General features: G+C 43.5%; 1 protein-coding gene and 1 long non-coding RNA gene across 3 annotated transcripts in view; one reads left to right on the top strand and one right to left on the bottom strand.

The window, feature by feature from the left end:
• The window catches only part of LOC140895114 (uncharacterized), a 60,902-nt gene that overhangs the window by 11,835 nt on the left and 23,933 nt on the right, over positions 1-25,134 (top strand). The window lies entirely within an intron of this gene.
• LOC140895119 (uncharacterized) lies at positions 2,166-24,858 on the bottom strand. 2 transcript variants are annotated; one of them, XR_012154109.1, is made up of 3 exons: positions 23,754-24,858; positions 23,157-23,520; positions 2,166-2,521 (listed from the first exon to the last, which is right to left on the bottom strand). It is a non-coding gene; the product is annotated as an uncharacterized LOC140895119 (long non-coding RNA). The 2 variants fall into 2 exon arrangements; XR_012154110.1 differs by lacking the exon at positions 23,754-24,858 and adding an exon at positions 16,605-16,673 and having other exon boundaries at positions 23,157-23,747.

Genomic DNA, 25,134 nt, shown 5'->3' with positions numbered 1-25,134 from the left:
ACAAGGCCAATGGCCTTACCTCGTACCACATCCGTTTGGGGTGTTTAGTGCAGCGGGCAGCGCTGGTACTCTCCTGGTACTTGTACTCAGGGAGAGCAAGCACCATGATTGTTTCGGTCCCCTGCCCGTTCGTTGGGTTCCATACACCAGGGATTCTCAATCTTTTTCTTTCTGAGCCCCCCCCACCCACAACATGCTATAACAACGCTGTGGCCCACCGGTGCCACAAAAAATGTTTTTCTGCATATCCAGTAGATTAAAAACTAGGGCCAGCATTAGGGGATAGCAAGCAGGGTAATTGTCCAAGGCCCCATGCCACAGTGAGCTCTGCAGAGCTAAGTTGGCTTCATTCCCATGCGGCGGGGTTCAGGCTTCAGCTTTGGCCCTAGGCAGTGGGGCTCAGGCTTTGGCTTTCTTCCCTGGGCTCTAGTGACTGTAACACCAGCTCTGCTTTCTGGTTTATTTTGGTGGACCCCTTGAAACCTACTCATGGCCCCCCAGGGGGCCTTGGACCCCTGGTTGAGAACCACTGCCATACACCATCTCCCTCTCATTTGCTTACCCTTGTAGACATGGCCATAGGTGCCGACTTCCCCTCTTTCATGTGGGTGCTCGACCCCCCCCTCTGCCCCGCCCCCACTCCACCCGTTCCATGAGGCCCTGCCCCTGCCCTGCCCCTTCCAACCCTTTCCCCAAAGTCCCCGCCCCAACTCTGCCCGCTCCCTGCCAATATTCCAACTCCTTCCCCAAATCCCAGCCCTTTCCCTGCCTCCTCCCCTGAGCGCGCCATGTTCCCAATCCTCCCACACCTCCTGGAGCGTGCTAATGCTGCCAAACAGGGAGCTTGGCTGCTGGTGGGTGTGGAGCACCCATAAATTTTTCCCCGTGGGTGCTCCAGCCCCAGGGCACCCATGGAGTCCGTGCCTATGGGCATGGCCACAGTCTGGGCCTCAGCATATTGGTTGCCCTGGGTGAGGAGTATGGGCGTTGCTAAGTTTGAAAAACAGTCTGTGTTTCAAAGGACAAAGTCACGAGACATTTGAAAATGACACCACAGTGTCACCCCTCCAGCCAGGCTCACAAACTGTGACTCTTATAAAGCTCCCTAGGACTACAGGATTGTATCCCAGCAGGGTCAGCCCAATCTTGATCCTTCTGAGGGAGACAGCTGAATTCTGTGCACTGTACTGTGGGTTGGTCTTTTGTAGAAGAACATAAGAACAAGGCTCTGTTTGCCATGCATGCACAGTAGTAGTGATAGTAAATATTTATACTATGATGAGTTGGGACTGGGGCCCCGTTGTTCTGGGCAGGGTAAAAAAGCAGAAAAGAGACAATCCCTGTCCTGGGTGATTACAGTCTAAAAATGAAAGAGTCCATGATGCTGTCTGTAAGATTAAGGGTTTTGCCTTGGTGTGCTTTACCAACATTTTCCCTTTCTTCCCTCTTTTCCCTGTTGTGTAGGTGGCTTGTTTGCCTGTTTTTTGTCCTCCAGTCCCCATAGTGACTCCTGTCTGTAGAGCTTGTGCAGTACTTTGGGACATAGGTGCTGCATAAATATGTTGTTTATTACTGACTTTTCCCGATCAGTTTCAGTGTACCTATGGATTTCAGCCTCCCCTTATCCAGCTGATATTCGCTCCCACTCTAAAACTCCTGAATTCCTCCCCTTTAAACTTAAAGATGATGTTAAAAGAGGCCCAGCAGATCTGGTGTCATGATCTGCTGGACACCACCCCAATCACACCTCTTCCACCATCTAACTCAGATTTTGTATCCTCTGGTTACACTCCCATGTATAGAAATCCTCCCACCCCTACTCGTCCTATTAGTGCCCTAATATAAGCAAATGCATATATTTCAGTGTTTGATTAGATAGTTTCTCCAATGTAGGAAAGTGTGTGCATTCTGAAGATGCAATCCTATATATATATGGATGCATTTCTGTATGTGGATGCATTTCTGCCTGTGATGGCAGCTGGCCTCTGGGGGGGGGGGGGGGGACTGCCTGGGTGGAAGGGTTTAGTAACTGGAAAGGAGTGACAGGCTTGCCAGGAAGTGGGGGAAAGTTTGGTAGATTGAGATGGGATTGAGAAATCATCATGGATGGGAGGGGATTGGGTATGTTTAGCAACTTGAATGGGATATCAGATTTGGGACTGCCTTGTACATTAATTTATTTACCATTAATTACATTATTATTGTGGTTAATCAGACATTGACAATGATGTCCAGACAAAAAAGAAAAAAATGGACCCTGACCCCAAGGAACTTAATATTTGTTATTTCACACCCAGCTAAAAAAATCAATAAATCAGGCACTTCAGGTTGGTGTTGGAATTTTGCAAGGTTCACTTTTAAAAGGTGTTGTAGAAGAGCAGAATGTTGAGACATTTGAAGAAGAGGCAGGATAATGTGATTCATGAAAACATGATGACCATTCCAAGGATAGGGGGCAATGTGGAAGAAGGCGTGAAGATCATGGGTAAAATCTTGGCTCCAGTGGCTCCAGGTTTTCACCCTGAAATGGGAGAAAGCAAAAAAAAAGTGAGCAGTTAAGGAGGGAGTCTAGTGAGTTAGAGGGGGAGTAAGAAGAAAAGCGAGAACAGATTTTACTGTGTGCAGAGTTGTGCAGGGGTTTGAAGTTAAGGCTGAGGAGCCTACATTTTGTGCAGATTGTGAGGGGAAGCCAGAGAAGGGATCTGAAGAAAGGAGTGACATGTTAAAGGAATTTAGGCAAGCTTATCCCAGCAGAGGAGATTCATACAGGGAATTCTCAAGGATGAATCAGTAAATCCAAAAGTTAAGATTCTCTTAGGAATGTTTACTTGTTTACAGGTTTCAGAGTAGCAGCCGTGTTAGTCTGTATCCGCAAAAAGAAAAGGAGGACTTGTGGCACCTTAGGGACTAACCAATTTATTTGAGCATAAGCTTTTGTGAGCTACAGTTCACTTCATCGGATGCATTCAGACAGACAGACATCATCTTCCTTTCCAAATGCAGGAATGCATACGATGAAGTGAGCTGTAGCTCACGAAAGCTTATGCTCGAATAAATTGGTTAGTCTCGAAGGTGCCACAAGTCCTCCTTTTCTTTTTACGTGTCTATACTGCAGCCATGAGCTATCAGGCTCTGATCTTATCTGGTATGACAAGCTAAGCAGAAGATTGTGAAGTTCACAGATACTGCACTGTTGGGGGGCCTATAGGTACCTATGCTAGATAGATGGAGTGACCTGATCAGCACTCAGATGTGAGTTCCCTACCCAAAAAAAAAAAAAAAAAAATCCAGTTGCTGCAGAAAATGATACTGGTGTTTCATAGGTTGTGTTCTTCTCTCAGTCAATACTGAACCACTGCCCGAGAATACTGGAAGGGGGGAAATATGCTGCAAGAGATATCATCTTTCAGATGAGAAGTTAAAATTGTAAAACCCTAACCACTTGTAGTTCTTAAAATACCCAGGCTAAAATATGTTTCTCTAAGGCCTTGTTTATAGGATTTTGTCTCCCCACCAATTTAGTTGTGCTGGTGTAGGCAAAGCAATGGTGGTTTATCCAACCCTTTTCAGAGCAGATCTGAATGACACAGTAATTAAGGCATCTGCTACCACTGCGTGCCTTGTCTATACTAGTGTTCTCACCATTGAAGTGGTTAAATACCTTAAGGGGAAAATATTATATACACACCTAATAGGGTTATACATTTATTATTTTCTATCCACAGGGGCAAGTAAAACTGTGCTAATACGGTTAGACCATAAACATGGTTAGTTTTGTACCACAGGGAGCACTTTGCAAATACCTGTGTTAGCCAAAACTACCCTCTTTTCCCACCCATCATATGGAGCAAGGTTCAGACACAGTTGCTAAATATAGTTAGGATGTAATTTCTAATTATATACAGCATTGATGTAAATCATATTACAGCCACACATTGTCATAACTGTATTTGAAAACTGTTTAAAAATTATTACAAACCCTAAAAAAGGGCAAGGTCTTAAAGGGAATCCCTTTTACATCTGTGTTCTGTATGACAATGCTTGTTGCCCCATGTTACAATAGAAGTAGTAGTAAGAATCCCCAGATATTGGTAAACTCACTGAGGAGGTAAAAATGAACCTTAATAGGAAATCCCTCTGTTTCTTGACTTTGTGTGAGTTTGACTGTGGTTGGACGCCACTTTGGTAGGCCAGTGTGACTGCTATAGCAGAAGGTGAAGTAGACTGATGGGGCAGAATTCCGTAGGAATGAGTTTCCCTTCAGCCGAAGAATTTGGGGGTTATTAGAGAAATGGAAGTTGACTTTTAGAAGGGTTTATCCCTTCAGAAGAGATGTTCCATTTCAAAAGCAAAATTCCGAATAGTCCAGGAATGATAAAATCACCCTTGTTTTTTCTTGTGAACTCCTAGAAGTCATCTATGTTGTATAAATGAGATCATTTGGCCTAATTAGTTCCAAGCTTAATTAGCAGTAATTATCCCAACATGGGAGTAATACCAGAGTAGGAAGTACCGAGTCCTCGATTAGATAGATCTCTAATTGGTGTTACAATATTGTAATTAAAGCATGCTTATATGCCTCTGCCTCAGCAAATGATTTGTTTTATGTCTGATTAAACAGGGAGTCCAGAAGCCTCAAGGAGGCCAGGTCTTCAGCACTGATTGAGATAGTGCATTACCCCTTGTCGTAGGAAAGAAACAATGAATCATGTATACTATAAACACCGTGGGCCAAATAATTCCTTGTGTAATACTACTGAAATTAATGAAATTGTAAGAGAGATAAATTTGGTCTGGAGTGTATAATCTAGATCTGTATAACACCCAGTTAAACACTCATTAGTGTTTCTGCAAACCAACTTCCAGGAGCATCAGATGAGCATCTGACAAGGCCCTGCTCCCTCCTCATGTCCAGGCCACCTGGCCAGTGGCTTGGCATGAGCAACTCTAAGGCTGGTAACTATGATAACAACCTTGCAGAACCTGTGTGTGTGTGTGTGTGTTTGTATGAATGAATGTGTGACTAAATATGAGATTGAATGGCATGTTATAGCTATAACTAACTGCTTACTATGATTCTTTCTGTATTCACAATAAATGTGGTATTTTGCCTTTTTCCCTTTAATAAGATCCTGCTGGTTTTTATTTTATTGGTACAACATTTTGGTGGAGAATTGCGAAAGGGGGAATATTGGTAAAAAACCTCAGTTATTCTAAATATTGGTGTGCACACCGCCAGCTCTACTCTGGCAATTATACATGCAGATAAATGCAAGTGACTTAATCTGCGTTTGTGGTCACTGTATTGCAGGTGTGAGTTTATTTGATTGCTGTGTGATCTTTAGATTGCACATTCCATTCAAAGTTTGCACGTTGTGGTGCCATGCATCGCAGAATGCACTCTGCTCCTCAGAACTCTGCAAACTTTGAAATTGGTGCAGCTTGATGTGTCATACAGCGCTTAAAAGGGTGCCAACAATTTTATGCCTGGAAATGTACCTACTGTAGTTACAAGTAACACCTGAGATGACTACAACTGAAAGAAATTAACAAACAGGAAAACAAAATTGTTCTCCTTTCTTTCAGCATTGTTACTTTGTGTATAGTCTGTTTTTCCCTTGCTGCAAACACAGCTTGCTGTAAACATCAGAGAACCAGAAAAACTCATATATTTTAAAAAAGAAATTAAAAAAATATCAGAAATGGTAATTGTCTGAAATTAGTCAGCTTCAAAGCTTTCAAGTTGTCTGTGTCTCTTTAAGAAACAACCTCCAAGGAACTCTGGAAATGCAATGCTTCATTTCTAATCTCTTTTATTATGCACCAAATTATGGAATGGGTGAGTGCACTTCCTGTTTTGATTCTTTGACATATCCTAGAACTTGTAATCATAGACATGTGGTGGACCCTACTACTCTACACCTGCAGAAAACAACAAATAATGAAGTTGCATTTCTAAACCAGCCTTTATCCAAGGATCTCAAAGTGCTTTACAGTCACTGAAAAATTAAGACTCACAATAACACCCTGGTGTATGATTCCATTTCACAGATGGGGAAATTGAGGCCCAGAGTGGTTAAGTATCTTGTACAACCTTGCATAGCAAGCATCAGGCAGAGCTTGGAATAGAACTGAGATTCTGTGCTTTAATCACAAGACCATCTTTTTACTTAGAGGAGGGGAAGAAGGAAGGAGGGAGCTGGCTTTAACTTGTACCTGAGGCTTGTAACCATGATTTTAAACAATTTCTAAAGAGAATTACACATTAAAGAGTAGTTTGCATCCACGCTCCTCCTCAAGGTCGCTGTTAGGATGACACTTGTAATACCAAAGGGTAAACTCAGTGTAAATAGTGGTTCCTTCATGCAGATGCTTACATATTTTTCTACTCCTTCCATCCCCCCTTTTTTCACTCTCTTTTTAAACAAGGAAATTAAATGCATAAAAATATGTTAATGCAATGGTAAGGGTGAGAATTTAAATGCCCCAACATCAGGACATTCAAAAGTTAAGGTTCCCACAGCAATATTAACTTGGCCATGTTGCATATGTGCTGTTTTGAATGACTGTTTATGATGTCAAATGGATACTTTAATATATATGTTCAATATGTCTAAATTAAGGTTGCCAGGGATTTTAGGGCTGAATTGTACCTGGAAGGCACAGCTCTGCCCGGTGTTAGGAAGAAACAGAACTGCATTGCCCCAGCAGGATCTGTGGAATAAACTGTGCCGTAGGCAGGCACAACTAGATCTGGTTGGGAATTTGTTAGACTGACTTTCTAATAGAAAATGCAGTTCTGTAAAATGGAAATTTTCTGTGAGAAAAGGTAGTGCAAAGACTGCAGTTGTGCTCGGCTCCTGTGTTGGGGCATGAAGGCAACACCTGGCACCATCCCTTATGAGGGCCAGGTAGATCTGATCCTTAACTTGTACTGTTCTTGGGTTATAAGATTTTTAAATTTTTAAAACCAAATTCTAAAGTGCTTCTTTGGTTTTTACTCTGTCCCCACTTCAAGAAAACTCCATTGTCACCAATGGTGGCTTTGAGTTGACTGCGTAAAAACTGAGCAAAACCTTCAGGATTTGGCCCTTAAGCCTTCATGTTATCTTACATTTTTGTAAAAGTGGATGATCCACAATACAAGGTCAAATCCTGAGGGTCTTACTCAGCCTTTGCTCAGGCCATACTTGCACTGGGCTTTTTATTGGATGTTTCTCTGAGTAAGGACCTCAGGATCTGGCTCATTTGTTATTTCTTTTTAAGGACAACATGGTTTCCCTCTCTCTCATAATAGGCATTGGATATCTACACACCCTTTATACCAAAGTGCTTAAAGAATGCTGTCATTCATAATAAGTGAAGACCTATAGACTGGTTTTATGCCATCTGCTGAAATTCATTCTTGTATGTGAGAGAAACTGTGCAGGGACGTGGAAGAGAGGAGAAGAGGAAGAGATTTTTCCATGCAGCACTGAATGGTGTTGCATACTAGATAGAGAAAAGCTGACAAATATCTGAATGTATAGAAAAGACTTCTAACCGAAAGGGAGGAGTTGTGGTTTAGGTTAAAGCCACAAAGGAAGTGAAGGAGGTTACCACTTTCCTGTGTGTGGGTAGATGGTTCTGCTCTTGCTTATCTGAAGGCCTTGCTGCAGCTCGGTCTTCCTCTAGGCCAGTGGTTCCCAAACTTGTTCCGCCGCTTGTGTAGGGAAAGCCCCTGGCGGGCCGGGCCAGTTTGTTTACCTGCCGCGTCTGCAGATTCGGCCGATCATGGCTTCAGTGGCTGCGGTTCGCTGCTCCAGGCCAATGGGAGCTGCTGGAAGCAGTGTGGGCCAAGGGACTTACTGGCCGCTGCTTCCAGCAGCTCCCATTGGCCAGGATCGGCCAAACCTGCAGACGTGGCAGGTAAACAAACCGGCGCGGCCCACAAGGGACTTTCCCTGCACAAGCGGCGGAACAAGTTTGGGAACCATTGCTCTAGGCACATATTCATCACTATATGGCATATAGAGAAACACCAGACTTATGGCTGGGTCCTGCCACGTGTTGAACATCTGCAATGTCCAGTGAAGTCAATGGGAACTGTGAGTTCTCAGTACCTCTTGGAATGAGATTCGTGGTTTAGTTTGCAGCCTCAAATATTTTAAGTTTATTTTTAAGGCCACAGTAGATTAAAAAAAACAGTGGCTTTTTTTTTTTAAGAAATGCTTTTTTATTTCAGTCATTTAAAAAAATTTAAATTAAATACAGATTTATTTTTATAAATAAACCTATTTAAATTAAATTTGAAAAGATGACAACTTATACTAAGGCCTAAATTTACTATAATCTATTACAATAGTTTAAATATTAAGCAGTATGTTTGTTGCCCAAGTTTTTTAAAAAGTCAAACCACAGAACTGGTGGAAGTCACTGGCTAAGCACCCGGAACCAGAGTTTGTTGAAGTGCTAAACCAGTTTTTGACAGCAGTAGCCTCTTCTGCAGGTGCAGCGAGAATATTTTCAGTTCAGTGTATTCAGTTAGTAAGGTTCAATGACTAGTTAATTCAAAGTTAAGATACCAAGTGGAAGTTGGAAAAACAGGAAAGCATGTGTTCGTCTTCCGATCTATGAATAAAAACCTAAGTCTGAGAGAACAAGATCTACTAAATCTAAAATCTTGAAGGACATGGTGATCAGAAACAATCAGTTCAGTTCACTCACTGCAGATAATACTTCCTTTGTTTAATAAATCAGTTAGTTTTAAGTGTAAAATAGGTTTTGATAAGCTTTTCCCTCCTTATGTATCGAGCACATTTAAGGTAGTTATACTGTATTTAACTAATGAAAAACAATTTTAAAATGCTGTTTTGGTGCATTTTTAATTTAACTCCAATTTCCTTCCAAATACAGCTTGACACAAATCACAAGTAAAAAATTAATCTAATAAATAAGAAATGCATAATTCACCATCTAACATTATAAAAATGTAAAACTTAATAATATTAATAAACGTATGTTAAGCTCTATAATTTCTTACACTATATTTATACACATTTATTTATCCTCCTGGTTAATACCAAATGTAAGATTATATTTAGTTGGAAATCAGCATATTTTAATGGTTACCAGCCAATGAGAAGCAACATTTCTTTAGGCAAATAACTAAACTACCAAAGCAAAACAAGATTAAAATTGATTATTTAAATCAAGGTTTCCTGCTTGCTGAGTTCAAATCACCTTGATTAAATCAATCCCCCTGTTTAAAACCCATATATTGCCATTTAGAAACTAGTTCTTGTTCCTTTCCCTATTGTTGACTTACAGTTAGCATCTCTTTGGAAGAACATAAAGGGCCATATTTGGAAATCAGTGGGATTACCTGGAGTCAAGTTAGCACAGAATTTGTCCTGAAGTTTTGGAATTGTATGCAAGTTGTGTTAAATTTTTCATATCACTTAATTTTGACCACTCTGTCTTGCACTTGGATTATTCCTTCCACCTCTCCTTTCATTGTTATTGAGTTGTGTCTTTATCCTGATGCTAGATTTAGCACTAATCTATTTGTCAAGTCAGTGCTGGTTCTGCCTGGATTTTGATTTCAAATTTCACCTATCCAGTCTGTCTGCTTACTGCAGATTCTGCATAGATTTTAGCTCCCGGTTGTTTGTGGGTGATTGACAGTTTCTGCAGCTATCCCAGCTGTGTCTGGCTGACTTGTTTGTTGATTTAGGGCAGATTCTGAATTAATTTGGGTTCCTGTACTCTGTGTTGCTGATGTTTCCCTTTGGTTTTCACTGTGTGTTTTGTTTTGTTTATGGATCAGAGGCCCTAGTTGCATCTGGCTGAAATGTTTGTTCTGTCATTGTAAGTTCTCATGGATTTCTATAGCTTTGCTCTCAATCACAGTGAGCTAGAGTGTTAGGATGGAGTGGCTGATTGAATCTGGTGTGCTGCAGAAGACATACCAGGAGACAGATGAAAGAATGTAGGATAGTGAACTAAAAGGGAACCAATACTGAGCAACCCCCACCCTCACTCTGAGCACTGGAATGTAAACCAGGCCCCCTAACCCAAGCTCTTAACTGGTTACAGCACTATCACTGACAGTGACTTTATTTTGTGCAACCTGTGCTTTCTGATGATACTGCATTATTGTACAAGAAAAGAGCATTTGAAAGCTATTCCCCGAAGAGCCATTATGTGTTATTGTAGTCCCTAACCTTCCATTAACAGCTCACCCTAACACCTAACCCTGACCTTGGGACGAAGCAGAGGCATTTCACTTACCAGGTGTGAAATCAGATTTTGCCATGTGGGGATTATTGCTCTATCAGGTGTGTTACATTATCTGGTGTTTTAAAAATGGCTTTGTTGGAAGTACAAGATACCATTAAAGATTTATGTGTGGTGAATGTGTCCTTTTTTTGCAGCGTGTTTCCTTTAAGATACCTTCACAGTATTGATTTTGAGAAGAATGTTCCCTGCTGTTTTAAAACTTTTCCTTCGCCTATGGATTTCCAGTATTATCAACTGAACTTGTGTACAGTTTCTACCCTGGCCTATACTGTAAAGCTAGAGTACCTCACTGGTGGTCTCTAGGGACCCACTTTTTAGGTTAAAAAGACTGTTAGCTCTTCATGTTCATTCAGTCCTGGACTTCCCCCAATGTTACTCCCTTCTCACTCCAAAAGATGCCTTGTCATCTAGCTAGGGCTGTGGGTCCACTTGCAAAGTCTGCCAATGGATCCAAAATCTGAGCTGGGTAGACCCTGTGTCCTGCCATCTCTTAGAGTGAGAGAAGTCATCTCAGCATGTGCATTTGTTCTTGAGCTTCCTCCTGCACCACCACTTCAGGAATCCTGACATCCCTATAATGTTTCTCTGAAAGGCGAGGTTTAAAGGGTTGAAACACAGTTTCATAGTCAGACCTAGCAATTTGAGTCAGTTAAGACCAGGATGGAGATGAAACTAAGAGATCTTGGTACCAGCAGGTCATCTTTGGCCCCACAGTCACGAACAGTGGACAGTTAAGAGATACAGCTCTTTGCAGGGCCGAGGATTTGAGAGTTTCTGTTGAATCTAGGGCTGTGTCTACACTGCCACTTTCAGCGCTAAAACTTTAGTTGTTCAGGGATGTGAAAAAACACCCCCTGAGCGACAAAAGTTTTAGTGCTGAAAAGCTCCAGTATAGACAGCGCTTTATTGTCGGGAGCCGGATTCCCGGTGATAAAGCTAGCACTGCTCGTTCGCGGTGGTTATTTTTCATCGCCGGGAGAGCTCTCCCCTGGGGATAAAGCGTGACTACACGGCCCACATCACAGTGCTGTAATGTGAGCAGTGTAGACATACACTAGGATGCCAGGAGTCCTGCTTTCATCAAGGAGAACCCTTGGGCAGCAATTCCAGGGTCAGCATTCATTCACCCATTCCTCAGCCCGAGGACGGCAGACTGTGTGGGGGGCAGGGTTCTATCTACAGCTGGAAGAGCTGTTGGTTAGTGAACTACAGATTTGAGTTCAATTTCTCATTGATGGATCATACGTGTAGTATATTGAAATCCTACATTCAGTTCCAGATGCCAAAGCACCTGGACTATGGTAACTGAACCTAATTTACTATAGCCTTTGGTCCCCAGAAAGTGCAACTCCATTGAAGTCAGAGGAGTTGTGCCTGCTTATGCCAGTGGTGAAGCTGGGCCTTTGACTGTCCCTGTAATTCTTCCAAAATGCAGAAGAGACTCCCATCAAGTCATATCATGATTTTTCAGTCACCTTACATGCAAAATAAGGAGTCAATGAAAGAAACAGCAGTCCTCTTTGGAGAGTACTTTATAGGAGTGGTTCAAATAACAGCTTGTAGTTTTTAATGGAGGGGAAGACATAATACCAGTTAAAAGCAGAAATTACCAGGTCCCAGAGTGTCATAATGGGTCACTGCTTTTCCTTCCCTACATGCGAAGTCCCACAGTAGGTCTCAGTCCTAGCTCCACTCCTGTTTAACATCTTTCTATGGAAAATCTTTAGGAGACATTATAAGATGCCGTGGATTGTGATGCCAGCAACATGCATTCAGCACAGAGCGTGCAGTCTTCCGAATTGCAGGGAGGAAATCATAACTTGAATAAAGAACATAACTGAGCCCAGGAAACTGCCACCACTTTTCCCTCAGCTGAAGGCATCTGCACACTGGCAATTAAATATTGTTTGCAGGTGCTGGGTCATGCTGGCCTCCTTGCTGATGTTAGATACTCAAAGAAGAGCAATCATCAGCTCTGGCTAGCAAAATGGCTCAGTCTTTTCTGTTCAGAAGATGAGTTAGCCACAGCACTTGAAGCATTCCTCACCTCTAGGCCTGACTATTCTCATTCACTTTGCCTGTGTTTTAGATTGGAAGGATACAAAAGGCTACAGCTGATATATAGTGCAGCAGCCTGTCTCTTAAACCAGACAAGCCAAAGAGAGCATATCACCTCAGTGCTTCATGACCTGTGCTGGCCCCCTGTGCATTACCAGCTCCAGTCTTAAATGCTTGTTCTGGTCTATGATATCCTAGATGTGATAGGAATATACTATCTCAAGGACTGCCTTTCCTTCTGACAAGAATAGGACTGTTCCTGATCTGCTTTGGGAGGGTGTACAAGTCCTACCCTTGTCAGAAAGAGAAGCAGGCCTTGAGATAGTAGGTGCTTATCCTATCTAGGACCTTGTAGATAAGAACAAGCACTTTGGTTTGGATCTGGTAAGCCACAGCAGAAGAAACACCATAGTATGCTCTGAAACATAAGACAATGAATAAAACAAAGAGCGAGGTGGAAATCCTTATGGATGGAGCTTTTTGTTTTATATAGCCCTGATACAGCACCTAAATATCACAGTGAGTCGTGCTTTAGAAATTAATTTAATTTAATTAAATATTTTCAAAATTAAAAAAAAGCAGCTGTCCATTCACTCTAGGCTCCCTTGACATTGTTTAATCTACAAATACTGAAAATTCCTTAATTATAACTTCAGCAACTCCATTAGACCCCCAACCAGCAAACATAGACAAATTAAAGATTGAACCATCCTTCTCTCACTCCTAACCACCCACATAAGCTTCCCCCCTCTTCATAATGTGGAGAAGAAAACTGAGCTTTCCAGCGTGCCGTAATGATAATCAAAAGCAAGCTATTTTGGATTAAGCGGGGGAGCAAGTTCTGAAATCAAGGGGACTTCACCTAGAAGGACCTGCCAGCAGCGTTCTCTTATACCAAGTGGGTGCCAGTTTAAATGCTTCTGCTGATGGCAACTGCAGCAATGTGGCAAGGTGAGAGATGTGGTCTCTCCAGTAGGCAGGTCCCTGGCCACTTAGGGCTTTATATGTCAAGTGAAACATGTTAAAATCTACCTGGAAGCCAACAGTCAGCCAGTGCAGATCCTGGAGCACCAGGGTAAAAATGCTCACGGTAGGATACATGGCTTTTGAAGTGGGCTGCTGAATTCTGCACCAGCTTCAGTTTATGAATGGATTTAAAGTGCAGTGCCATGTAGAAAATATTGCAGTATTCTCATCCTTAGATGACAGAGGCATAAATGACAGTTGTCAGATCTGCGTTGGAGAGGGACTATCACTACTTCTTGGCCATATGTAAGTTTTTAAAAACCAGCGTCCTGACATTGCTGCTACCTGATCCTTTAGTAACATCTGGGAATCTAACCAGACCCCTAAGTCTGAACAAAAGCCAAACACACATCCCCAGTCAAAGAAGCAGATGTTATCTTCAACTAGATTATATTTGCTACATCTTCTGGTAGTTTCCCACAATCAGGATTGCTTCAGACTTGTCTGGATTGAACTCCAGCCAACTAGCTCTCATCCATGTCGCAGTCTCGACCAAGCAACTGCCAGTCGATAAATTAAAGAGAGAGAGTGAGAAGAGGGAGTATTGAATGGACTGGGATGGCTGCTTTATAGAAGAGGCTAGCATTGGGTAGTAAATTATAGGGATACGGGGAAGAATAGAGGCTGTGACATTAAAGACAGATGTTATTGAAGCACACAGAGAACAGAATTAGTGGATAGAGGGTTGAGTACTATAGTTAGAAATAGTCATGGATATGTGATGTGTAAGGAGAATAAGTGTACTTCAAGAACCAGTGGGAGATGAGAGTACTTCAAGCACCTTTAGGGAGCTGAGTGGCAAACTGCAGTCCAGTTCGTGCTCCAAGAACATCTGCGACCCTGTGAAATGTTGGAAAGTAAAATGTTGCAGTAACAGTGAATAAAATTTAGATCTCATCTATCTGAGCAGGAGTATCTCAAGGTGAAATAACAGAAGGAGAGGAGGCGGGAATATTGATTTCTGCCTCACAAAACAGACAACAACGCCTACATTTTCATGGCAGGCATTTAACCATGTGACTCCCATTCACTTTAATGGACCAGTCTGGATTACAGTAAGGCATTGGTTTTTTCCTTCATGTACAATATAAAGAGGAAATCATGCTGAAGTTATTTTTATTTTATTATAGCATTGCAGTAGAGTTGTTGAGCCAAATTCCACCCTTGGAGGCTTGTGCACAACTCCCATTTATTTCAGAGGGAGGTATAGTCTGTGGGCCTCATTCATCAATGCCTTTGGGCCAGGATGCAGGGTTGCACCCTAGAGTACAACCCCAGCTCAGAGGGCTTTCCCCAGAAGCCAAGGGTTCTGGGGTAGCCAGGTGCAAGTTGGGGTAGCACCAGAGGCCAAAGGACCCCTGGCAGCCCAAGAAGTGTGTTCTGTATTAATGCTGGGACAATTTCTCTTGTTTATTTCTATTTGAGGACAGAATTGAGCCTCCTATAGTTATTACTGCTGAGTAGGATACTTATTCATCCACAAAGAGATTACCAGAGGATTGCACAGAATGGACTACCATAGTTGTAAACCTCCAGTAATGGAGATGCCATGTAAGAAAAAGGACACTTCTACTGAAAACTCTTTCCTTCAGCTGTTCATAATAATCTCAGAAATATTCCTTCTGTGCTGAAATTTAATTTGCTTTGTGTCAGGCCAGGGAAATACAGGGGTGTATATCAGGGCAATTGACAGGCTTTTTGATGGGTGCAGCAAGGGTGGTTTGGTGTTGGGATTGTTGTCATGGACTAGGCATGTGGTATAGTTGGATAGAGGCAGGATGTGGTTAGCTGGCAACTTGCGGGGCTGTGAGAGAATATTTTTTTTAAAAAAATCAAGGGCATTAAATAATAATAATAATAATAAAAGTCTAAGATTATAGTGTATCTTAAATGTAGAGTCCTGTGCGGACACAAAATTTATATCCGCGGATATCCATGGAGCCGCAGGGCTCTAGCGACAACGAGCGAGACCAGCAGGGCTATGGCCAGCAACTGGGCCAGGAACTGCAGTGGCGAAAGCAGCAGAATGTTGGGCCGCCACTCGCAGGAGCCAGCGCCCAGCCTGGGCAGCTCCTCCATGTGCTGCCCCCAGCCCTGCCCACTAGGGTGGGCAACAGGCTCACTGGCAGCTGTCCATAGTCACTCTGGTGTGTGCAGCTGCTTGCAAGCTCCTGGACAGGAGTTCTGTCCAACCGGTGGTGTGCGACATGCTGCTGCTCTTGCCGCGGCAGTTATTGTCCCGGTCGAGGGCCATGGCCCTGCTGGTCTCGCTCGTTGTCGCAAGATCTCTGCAGCTCCGTGGATATCCGCATCTGCGGATAGAAAGTTTGTATCCATGCAGGACTCTACTTAAATGCACAAAAGTCAGGAGATTCTGAAGCCAAGTTCCCATGGCTTGTCCACATCTAACTGCGTGTGCAAACAAATACCTTACATAGAGTATGTCCAGTGTAGCTGAGTTAACATTCCTGTGCAAACTTCAACTTTTGAATGTTCTAACTTTTGTACATTCAAGTTCTCAACCTTAATTTTGCATGAATGTATGTTATTCCATGTGTTTCATAAGCATATATTTTTCCATATTATGTTTATCTGATTTTCCTTCTGTTTTAATATATCTTCTTCTTTTTAACATGGGAGATAATGTTGAATTTTTATCTATATTGCTAGCTAAAGTTTGCAGTGTACCTGCTTAGTAACTGCCAGGGATGCTTTCGTTATAAGATGAGGGTTTCCTACAGCTGCATTTTTATAATGGATCAGGGTGGTTTTGTCTGTTTGATGTCTGGATCTGGTTAATATCTTGAAAGGGGCAGATCAGGCCTCTGTGATGCTGGAGATCAGACTAGATTATCACAATGGTCCTTCTGGATTTGGAATCTATGAATCAGAAATGTAGGCACCAATCCTGCTAAATGCTCAACGAAGTCAGACCACTGCTTCTGCACAGAACACCATTTATTTCAGGGGGGTTCCCTGTAGGCATAGGGAGTTCCAGAATTGTAGAGAAGTTTTCAGGATTGGAGACCTAACAACTTTAAAATAGTTTCAGGTACTAAAACTACCTCTGAGTTCCTCTGCCAATTTTTACAATCTTTACAATAACGTTCTAATATTAACAATGTATTTCGCTCTCCTGTGGCCATATGAAGTTCCACACGAACAAGGGAAACTCAGTGGGCCTATTCACCTGAGTAAAGTCAAGCATGTGCTTAAATGTTTGCAGTAAGAGGGCATACCTGATTTTGCTAGAGGCACAATGAGGCTGACTGGACACACAATGCTGTCAAGTGCAGAAAGTAACCAAACTGGAAAAAATAGCAAAAAATATAACCTGTTATAGTAATCTTAGGAATTACTAGTAGCAGTAATCTCTAAAACATTTTTTTCAGATAGAAGAGTAGGCTTTAAATTAACAGCGGACCTTTAACTGCCTCTTTCACACTTTCCTGTTTTAGACTCTCAGCCTGCAGTGAGCTCCATGCAGAGCTCATTGCAGTATTATGGCTTTAATCACCTTGGTTTCTTATAGAATTTATTGTTACCTCTCTGGAAGGCTCATTATAACACACAGCCACGTAAAACGTAAACGTTGGAGGAGAAAAAGTCAGTGTCTGATTCTGTTGCATGCACCTTGTTCAATAACTTAAACTTGAGCAAAATGAGGTGGGGGAGGGAATACCCAAAAAAGCCTCCTGGCAATTGGAATTCTACATTCACAACAGTGGGAGCATTTTACACCCACTTTACACAAGTGTACTCAGGACTGCATAAGGTGCAAGGAAGTGGAGATTAGATTCTTAAGTAGTGTGTAGTGCTTCAGTGCTCTAAGGGTATGTCTACACAGCACTTACACACCTGCAGCTGGCCTGTACCTGCTGACTCGGGCTTGCGGGGCTTGGGCTATGGGGTTGTTTAATTGCAGGGTAGACATTTAGGCGCAGGCTGGAGCCCAGTCTCTAGGACTCCCCCCCCCTCAGGGTTCTAGAGCATGGGCTCCAGTCTGAGCCCGAATGTTTACACCGCAATTTTACAGTCCCATAGCCCAAGCCTTGTCAGACCGAGTCAGCTGGCACGGGCCAGCTGTGGGCGTGTAATTGCTGTGTAGATGTACCCTAAAGGTATAACCATTTTCAAAGAGGGAAGTTGTAGTTCAACAGATAGAACATATGTGGCATAATTTTAATAGAAAGTTGTTAGAGGTAAAATGGTCTAGAACCTGAAAAGGGTAGGAAGTGTTTTATCTGCCCCCATTCTGCTCCTGTTGAAGTCAATGGTAGTGTCCTTTGACTTGAGTGGGATTGGGGCCCAAAGCGCTGCTAATGCCATAATTATATCATTTAAGTGTAAGGAAGACCTGTGATGATCTGTATGGTAACTGTCTGTAAATAATGAGTTCTTAATGGTGACTGCCTGTCTCTACTCTGGGAATAATGGTCAGTCCACTGTAAAGAAGAAAAGGAAACAGAATAATTTTAGGACTGAAGCAGTATGGCTCTGAGTCGCCTGAAGGGCCTGATCCACTTGTTCTCAAGCAAAACTTGTTTTATTTGGAACAGCAATGTGTGTCTACAATGGTGGAGGACATTTGACTGGAGTTGATGACAGATGGACAGGGGCTACTATATAATTTTAAAAGAGATTAACAGCCCATGTGCTGACACTTACTTATGCTGTTAATTGTATTTGCCTGAGTAGCCCCATTGAATTCAATGGTTCTATACTTATGTGTGCAAATTAAGTACCTGTGTACGTTTTTGCAGGATTGGGGGCTAAAAGAATGAAAGTAGCAATCATGGTATGCAAAGCTCTGAACCATATATAGAAAGCAGAACATACATGTATTGAGCTGGTAGGCATGTGAACCACTACTGTTATGTGGATAGAATTGGGGCTCCTCAGCTGTGTATCATAGCCCAAATTGTAGAGGATTGTGCTTTTGAGCAGAAAGATTGAGTTGTATGCCTGTTGCTGCCATGAAGTTCTAAGACCATGGTGTGCAGTGTGGTGACAGCTGTGATGTTCTGGGTGTTCTTGGATTTGTTTTAATACTGTAAAGAACCAGGAGAGTTGGATTATTTGCAACAGCTTGTAAGAACGTAAATGGGGAGGGGAAGGCCTCCTTGAGTGTTGTGTAGTTGCTGACAATCTCTAAAGCCTTGAATGGTCTGGGATTTGGCCACCTGAGAGGCTGCCTTTCCACCTTACAACCTGCCAGAGCTATTAAAATCAGCAGGGAGGCTTTTGTTGTCAGTTCCCATGGTGAAACTCTTCAAGGCCAACAGTAGGGATTTCTTAGCTGAGAACTTCTGCCTTGGGAATTCACTCTGGTTGGTATTTTACTGTAGACAATTCCCAGAGAGGATAGGGCAAAGTACCAACTTAACTCTAAGGGCTTGGCTACACTTACATTTTATAGCACTCGAACTTGCTGGCTCAGGGGTGTGAAAAATCACCCCCCTGAGCGCAGCAAGTCAGAGCGCTTTAAAGCGCTAGTGTAAACAGGCTCCGAATGCTAGGAACCGTGCTCCCAGCGCTCGGAGCTAATCCCCTCAGGGAAGTGGATTGCTAGGAGCGCTGGGAGAGCTCTTTCCCAGTGCTCGTGAGTGACCACACTCGCACTTCAAAGTGCTGCCGTGGGAGCACTCCCGCGACAGCACTTTGAAGTTTCCAGTGTAGCCGTGCCCTAAGAGTAAAGTAAAATGTTCTGATAACTGATTTCAAGAGTCCTCCAAAGAGAGGAAGGAATAGACAGAAGGTGAGATGGGAGGAGAAAAAAAGAAAGGATGGTGGCTTGATGGGGTTATTTGAGATTGAAGGAATGATTCGCCATTGCCTTGCAACTTGGCCAGTAATTTTTGCCTGTATGAGATGGTAGCTTTCTGATCTAGTAGTGTTTTACACCCATTTCATACACAAGGGGCAAGGCAGTGGAGAACCATGCATAGAAAGGTACACCTGTTAACCTGTTGCTAATTTTGTGTTTGTCACGATTAAACTGTAAGGCTGGGATTTTCAAAGGCACCTAAATGGAATGGAAACTGGGTGCCTGACTTCCTCCGGCACTTTTTAAAATCCCAGCCTAAACTGCTTGGTCTCTTAAGGAGACCACGATTGAGTCCATGATGTCAGTAGGAACTGGGATTGGGCCCTATATGTGAATCACCAGTGATGCACTTCTATTCCTTGTTTATTACAGTAGCACTTGAAAGCCCCAACCACAGTGGGGCTCCATATTATTGAGTACACACATGCAGTGAGAGAGAGGCCCTGCCTCCGAAAAGTAGGGCTGTCAATCACGCTGTTAAATAATAGTAGAATACCATTTATTTAAATACTTTTGGATGTTTTCTACATTTTCAAATATATTGATTTCAATTACAACACAGAATACAAAGTGTACAGTGCTCACTTTATATTTTTTATTACAAATATTTACACTGTAAAAACAAAAGAAATAATATTTTTCAATTCACCTAATACAAGTACTGTAGTGCAATCTCTTTTTCATTAAAGTTACAAATGTAGAATTATGTAAAAAAAAAAAAAAAAACTGCATTCAAAAACAAAACAATGTAAAACTTTAGAGCCTACAAGTCCACTCAGTCTTACTTCTTGTTCAGCCAAGCGCTCAGAAAAACAAGTTTGTTTATATTTGCAGATCATGCTGCCCACTTCTTGTTTAGAATGTTACCTGAAAGTGAGAACAGGTGCTCGCATAACACTGTTGTAGCCGGTGTCGCAAGATATTTATGTGCCAGATGTGCTAAAGATTCATATGTCCCTTCATGCTTCAACCACCATTCCAGAGGACGTGTCCATGCTGATGACGAGTTCTGCTCAATAACGATCCAAAGCAGTGTGGCTTGATGCATGCTCATTTTCATCATTTGAGTCAGATGCCACCAGCAGAAGGTTGATTTTGGGGGGGGGTGGTGTTTTGGGTTCTGTAGTTTCTGCATCGGAGTATTGCTATTTTAAGACTTCTGAAAGCATGTTCCACACCTCGTCCCTGTCAGATTTTGGAAAGCACTTCAGATTCTTAAAGCTTGGGTCAAGTACTGTAGCTATCTTTAGAAATCTCACATTGGTACTTTCTTTGCGTTTTGTCAAATCTTCAGTGAAAGTGTTCTTAAAATGAACAACATGTGCTGGGTCATCATCCAAGATTGACTTAATATGAAATATATGGCAGAATGTGGATAAAACAGAGAAGGAGACATACAATTCTCCCCCAAGGAGTTCAGTCACAAATTATTTAATGCATTTTTTTTTTTAAAGAGTGTCATCAGCATGGAAGCTTGTCCTCTGGAATGGTGGCCAAAGCATGAAGTGGCATACAAATGTTTAGAATATCTGACATGTAAATACATTGCAATGCCGTCTACAAAAGTGCCATGCGAATACTTGTTCTCACTTTCAGGTGACATTGTATATAAGAAGCGGTCAGCATTATGTCCTGTAAATGCAAACAAACTTGTTTCTCTTAGCGATTGGCTGAACAAGAAGTAGGACTGAGTAGACTTGTCGGCTCTTAAGTTTTACAGTGTTTTGTTTTTGAGTGCAGTTCTGTACCAAAAAAGATCTACATTTGTAAGTTGCACTTTCACGACAAAGAGATTGCACTATAGTACTTGTATGAGGTGAATTGAAAAATACTATTTCTTATTTTTACTGTGCAAATATTTGTAATAAAAATAAAGTGAGCACTGTACACTTTGCATTCTGTGTTGTAACTGAAATCAATATATTGAAAATGTAGAAAACATCCAAAATATTTAATAAATTTCAATTGGTATTCTCTTGTTTAACAGTGCAATTAAAACTGCGATTAATCACAATTAATTTTTTTAAATCGTGATTAATTTTTTGAGTTAATCGTATTATTTAACTGCGATTAATCAACAGCCCTAACAAAAAGATTTCAATTTATGCTGTGCTTTAAGGGGAAGAAAATGGTGGTATGTCTGGAGGAGGAGGGATTGTGGACATTAATTTAAAAAAGCAACAACTATGATAAATGCTGAAATAGGCAAGGTTTAAAAGTTGGTACCGATTAGGGTGGGTAAAGAAGCAGAGATTAGTTCAGGAGGAGAAAGTCTTCGACTACACTAGACTGATCTTTAAAAAGTGTTCGACTACTGCTACCACCAATGGAGCTGCTTTGGTAGTAGCCACAGTGGGACACTGTAGGTAAAAAAGACTCGTATAGGCTACCCCTCTGAGTTCAGCCTTGTGGGCTGGAAATGGAAAACTACAACTGCAAAGAGTTAATGTAGTGCCTGCTTTTAGCCTTCTCAAGAGGTGGGGGAGGGGTAAGTGAAGGGGAAGAAATTCCCAATAGATAACTGTGTGGGAGGGAACAAGGAGGTAACAACATCTTAAGAATAAGGGATGGAGAGGGAAAATATAACTACCACTTGTCTACGTGGGGAAATTGACTGTTATAGCTATAGTGGAATTATACTACTGGAATTATACTACTGAAGCTATACTGGTATAATTCTCCATGTGGACACTGTTCCAGACTAAGTGCCTTTATTCCAGTATAATTATGTTGCTTCCACAGAGCAGGGATTTATTTTAAGGGTGGGGAGCGGATAGGAAAAGGGATGGTGTCATTTGAAGAGTAAGGAAGGGAGAGAATGCTACATTTCAATACACTAACTTTATTGGCATGACAATCTATCTAAATGTTGCAAAAGTGTGACAATGCCAAAATTTGGATTTCTCTCAGTGATAAATGCAATATATCCACTGTGGTTAGTGCTCGTCTCATGATGTACAGGATTAAATATTTTGTGGGAGTGGTGGAGGGAAGGTAGTGTTTTGGGAGAAGAGGTGAGTCTTTATGAGAATCTGTATCTTTCTCAAAATGATCCACAGAATGGAAGAAGGGGGGAACCACTGCAAACCCTAAAACACTGGCCACAAGAGGGTTTCAAGGTGCATTAGCATTTAACCCCCAAAACATCAAGCATTTGCTCAGGATGGGGCTTTCCAGCACTTTTGGGGTTGATAGGTTGTGCTTATTTGTCATTCTTGTCCATTCCTTCTTATCTAGTTGTGGACTGTTGCACAACCTAGTGCATTCTTCCTCATGCTAAGGTCTAGGAATCCATTGCAATGGGTGCAAAGCCTGCTAGGGGCAGACCCAGACCTGCCAGTTACTGGCTGCGTGGGAATACCCCCTTCTGAAATTTTCTCTCCCTCCTTGCTGCAGAGCTTGTCTGAGGGAGACTCAAAATGTGGTATCATTACTGACTAACTCTTTGGTTCAATAACATGTCAATTCCCAGCAATGTCCCAGGGCTTCATTTGCCTTTTTGGGTGAATGTCCCATTAGCTCTGCTTCCCTGGTGAGGTGTTTGCAGCGGCTGATGCCCCTGCAGGCTTCAAGGAGCCAGCTAGGCTGAGAAAGCCAGAGGGTAAAGGGAGGGGCCAGTCTCCTGCTCTCCTCTCCCCTCCTCCCCCACTTTATCTAGCATCTCACTGGGGAGCTTGCCCAGCTCTGTGGGCAGATAACAATTTCCCTCTCACAAATTAGTGAGGGTGGGATTACCTCTGCCTCCCTTCCTTGGGCAGGAAAGGACAGACTGAGCCAGGTAGGATTGGAGGGAGTGGAGGTGAGGGGGGGGAGACACTCTGCTGGGCAAGATGCAACCCAGGACAGGACAGGTTGATGATTTAACTGGGAATTGGTCCTGCTTTGAGCAGGGGGTTGGACTAGATGACCTTCTGGGGTCCCTTCCAACCCTGATATTCTATGATTCTATGATTCTATGACTCACCTTTATCCCTTCTCCTGCCAGGAAGGAGGCAGGCAGTATTGGGAATAAAATGGCTGGAGGGGAGGCAGTGCCCCTATCTCTGTGATGGGAGTGAAGCCAGACAGGCAGCGTGCCAAGTGGAAGATCATTCCTGAGTCCCAGTAGCTCATACCTGCAGCGATGCCTCTGATTGCGGAACTCAGCTACCTCTTCCTTCTCTGCTTCCCTCTGAGTCACGAATGGAGGGTACTGGACGAAGCATGGACACTGGCAGCGCCAGAGTGCGTGATAGGAAGCTGAGCTCAAAGGTCATCTCCCTCCCCCTGGAATTCTCTTCTCATATCCTCTGCTGAGGCCTCCAGGAGAAATCAGACACATATGGACCCTATCCAGTAAAAAGTAGACCCTCTGTGAAGTCCATTCTTGAACCCTAGAAGAAGCTCCTGTTGGGCTCACAAGACAATAAATCTGGCTTCTGTGAGGGCAGGGTGATCGCTATTGAATTGAAATATTTTGGGGGTAAAGACTAAGCCCACTTTCACCCCCTCTACTGAAGCATGATCATAGGGACAAACATCCAAAGGGGAAATATAAATAAGTATTTGTTTGTATTCTCACCTTTATGGATGCAGCATGGTGCATAATCCTCAGTGCTTGGCTCCCCTGCTCACTGTGTCACAGAAACAAAAATCCAATTCTTAGGGCAACCTACTGAGAATGCTGATCTCATGTACACGTGTGTCAGTGATCCAGAGTTCATGTGAGTCCTACCCCCTAATTCCTGTTATCCCCTCTGGATCTCATCCTAGCACATCTGTTGGGAGGTCCAGTGCCTATTATCTGTTGTCCGTTCCCTCAACTGGTAAACGCAGAGAACCAGACTTTTTTGAAGGGGTCCATCCATTAGTTAACCAGGCAGCGTGATTCATATGCCAGAAGCTAGCAGGGGATCATGGAGAGGGCTCGTTGAGGACGTGATTCAATGCGGGGAATAGGTACCAAAAAGAGATCCATCCGCTGGCTGGAACACAGTGATTTATGGAGCTCTTGAAGCACTCTTCCTTCCATGTGTAACAGATCTATTCTGGTCTTGACAGTCAGCATGTCTAACGGTGCTTTAATAAATAAACTAGAAAGAACACATCAGCCCAACCCCAAGAATGAAAATCAACTTCTGTCCTGGGCAGAGCAGAGTTTCCCGTCTCTGTGTGCACAGCCCGTCGAGGGGAAGATGAAACTGTACTTTCCCCCTTCAAATAATAGTTATCGCCACCTGTGATTTCGGAAAACAGATGAGAATCATCCTGGCTGTGGAAGTTATTGCAAGCGGAGGAAACTTCAGGAGGCAGGGCATGCTCCCGCTGCCCATGACTGACAGGTCTGGCTCTGCCCCCAGGTTCAGGCAGGCTGGAGTATCCATTGTAATAGGTTCTGTGCGGACCTTCGTATTTCTAAGGAAGGCCCCGTTTCAGGTGAGCGCGGACACAGTCTCCTGGATCTCGGCCCCCGGCGCCCTTGTGCCCCCGGCGCCGGGGCAGCGCTGGGGGTGGGAGGCTGAGGGACTGTTGACAATTTGCTGCCCGAGACCATTGATCGCACCCCAGGGTGGTGGGCGCCGCCTCCCTGCCACAGCGGCGGGGGGCAGGCTCGCTCCGAGCGGGGGAGCGGCGCTGCCCCCTCCACCCCCCGCCCGGGGTCAGTGGGGCCGGGCTGGGAGCGCCCCGCTTCCCTGGGGCCGGGCGCCCGCTCGCCTCGGCGCTGCCCGGCGGCTCCCGGGGCGGCCGCGTTCTGGGCAGGGCTGGGGCAGCTCCGGGCGCAGCGTGGCCGGGGCCTGCTGGGGCTTTGCAGGGGGCGGCGCGGGGAGCCCCCGGGGGGAGGCCGGGCCGGGCTTTCACCTGGCTCGGGGGGGGACGGAGGGGAGTGAGTGGGCGGGCGAGGAAAGGAGGCGGCCCCGCCGCCACTGGGCGCTGGGAAGGGGCAGCGAGAGAGGGAGGCACTG

Source organism: Lepidochelys kempii, chromosome 1 (assembly GCF_965140285.1).
Source record: "Lepidochelys kempii isolate rLepKem1 chromosome 1, rLepKem1.hap1, whole genome shotgun sequence".
In the NCBI taxonomy this organism is placed as follows: Eukaryota; Metazoa; Chordata; order Testudines; family Cheloniidae; genus Lepidochelys; species Lepidochelys kempii.
This window is presented reverse-complemented; position numbering and strand designations above follow the sequence as displayed.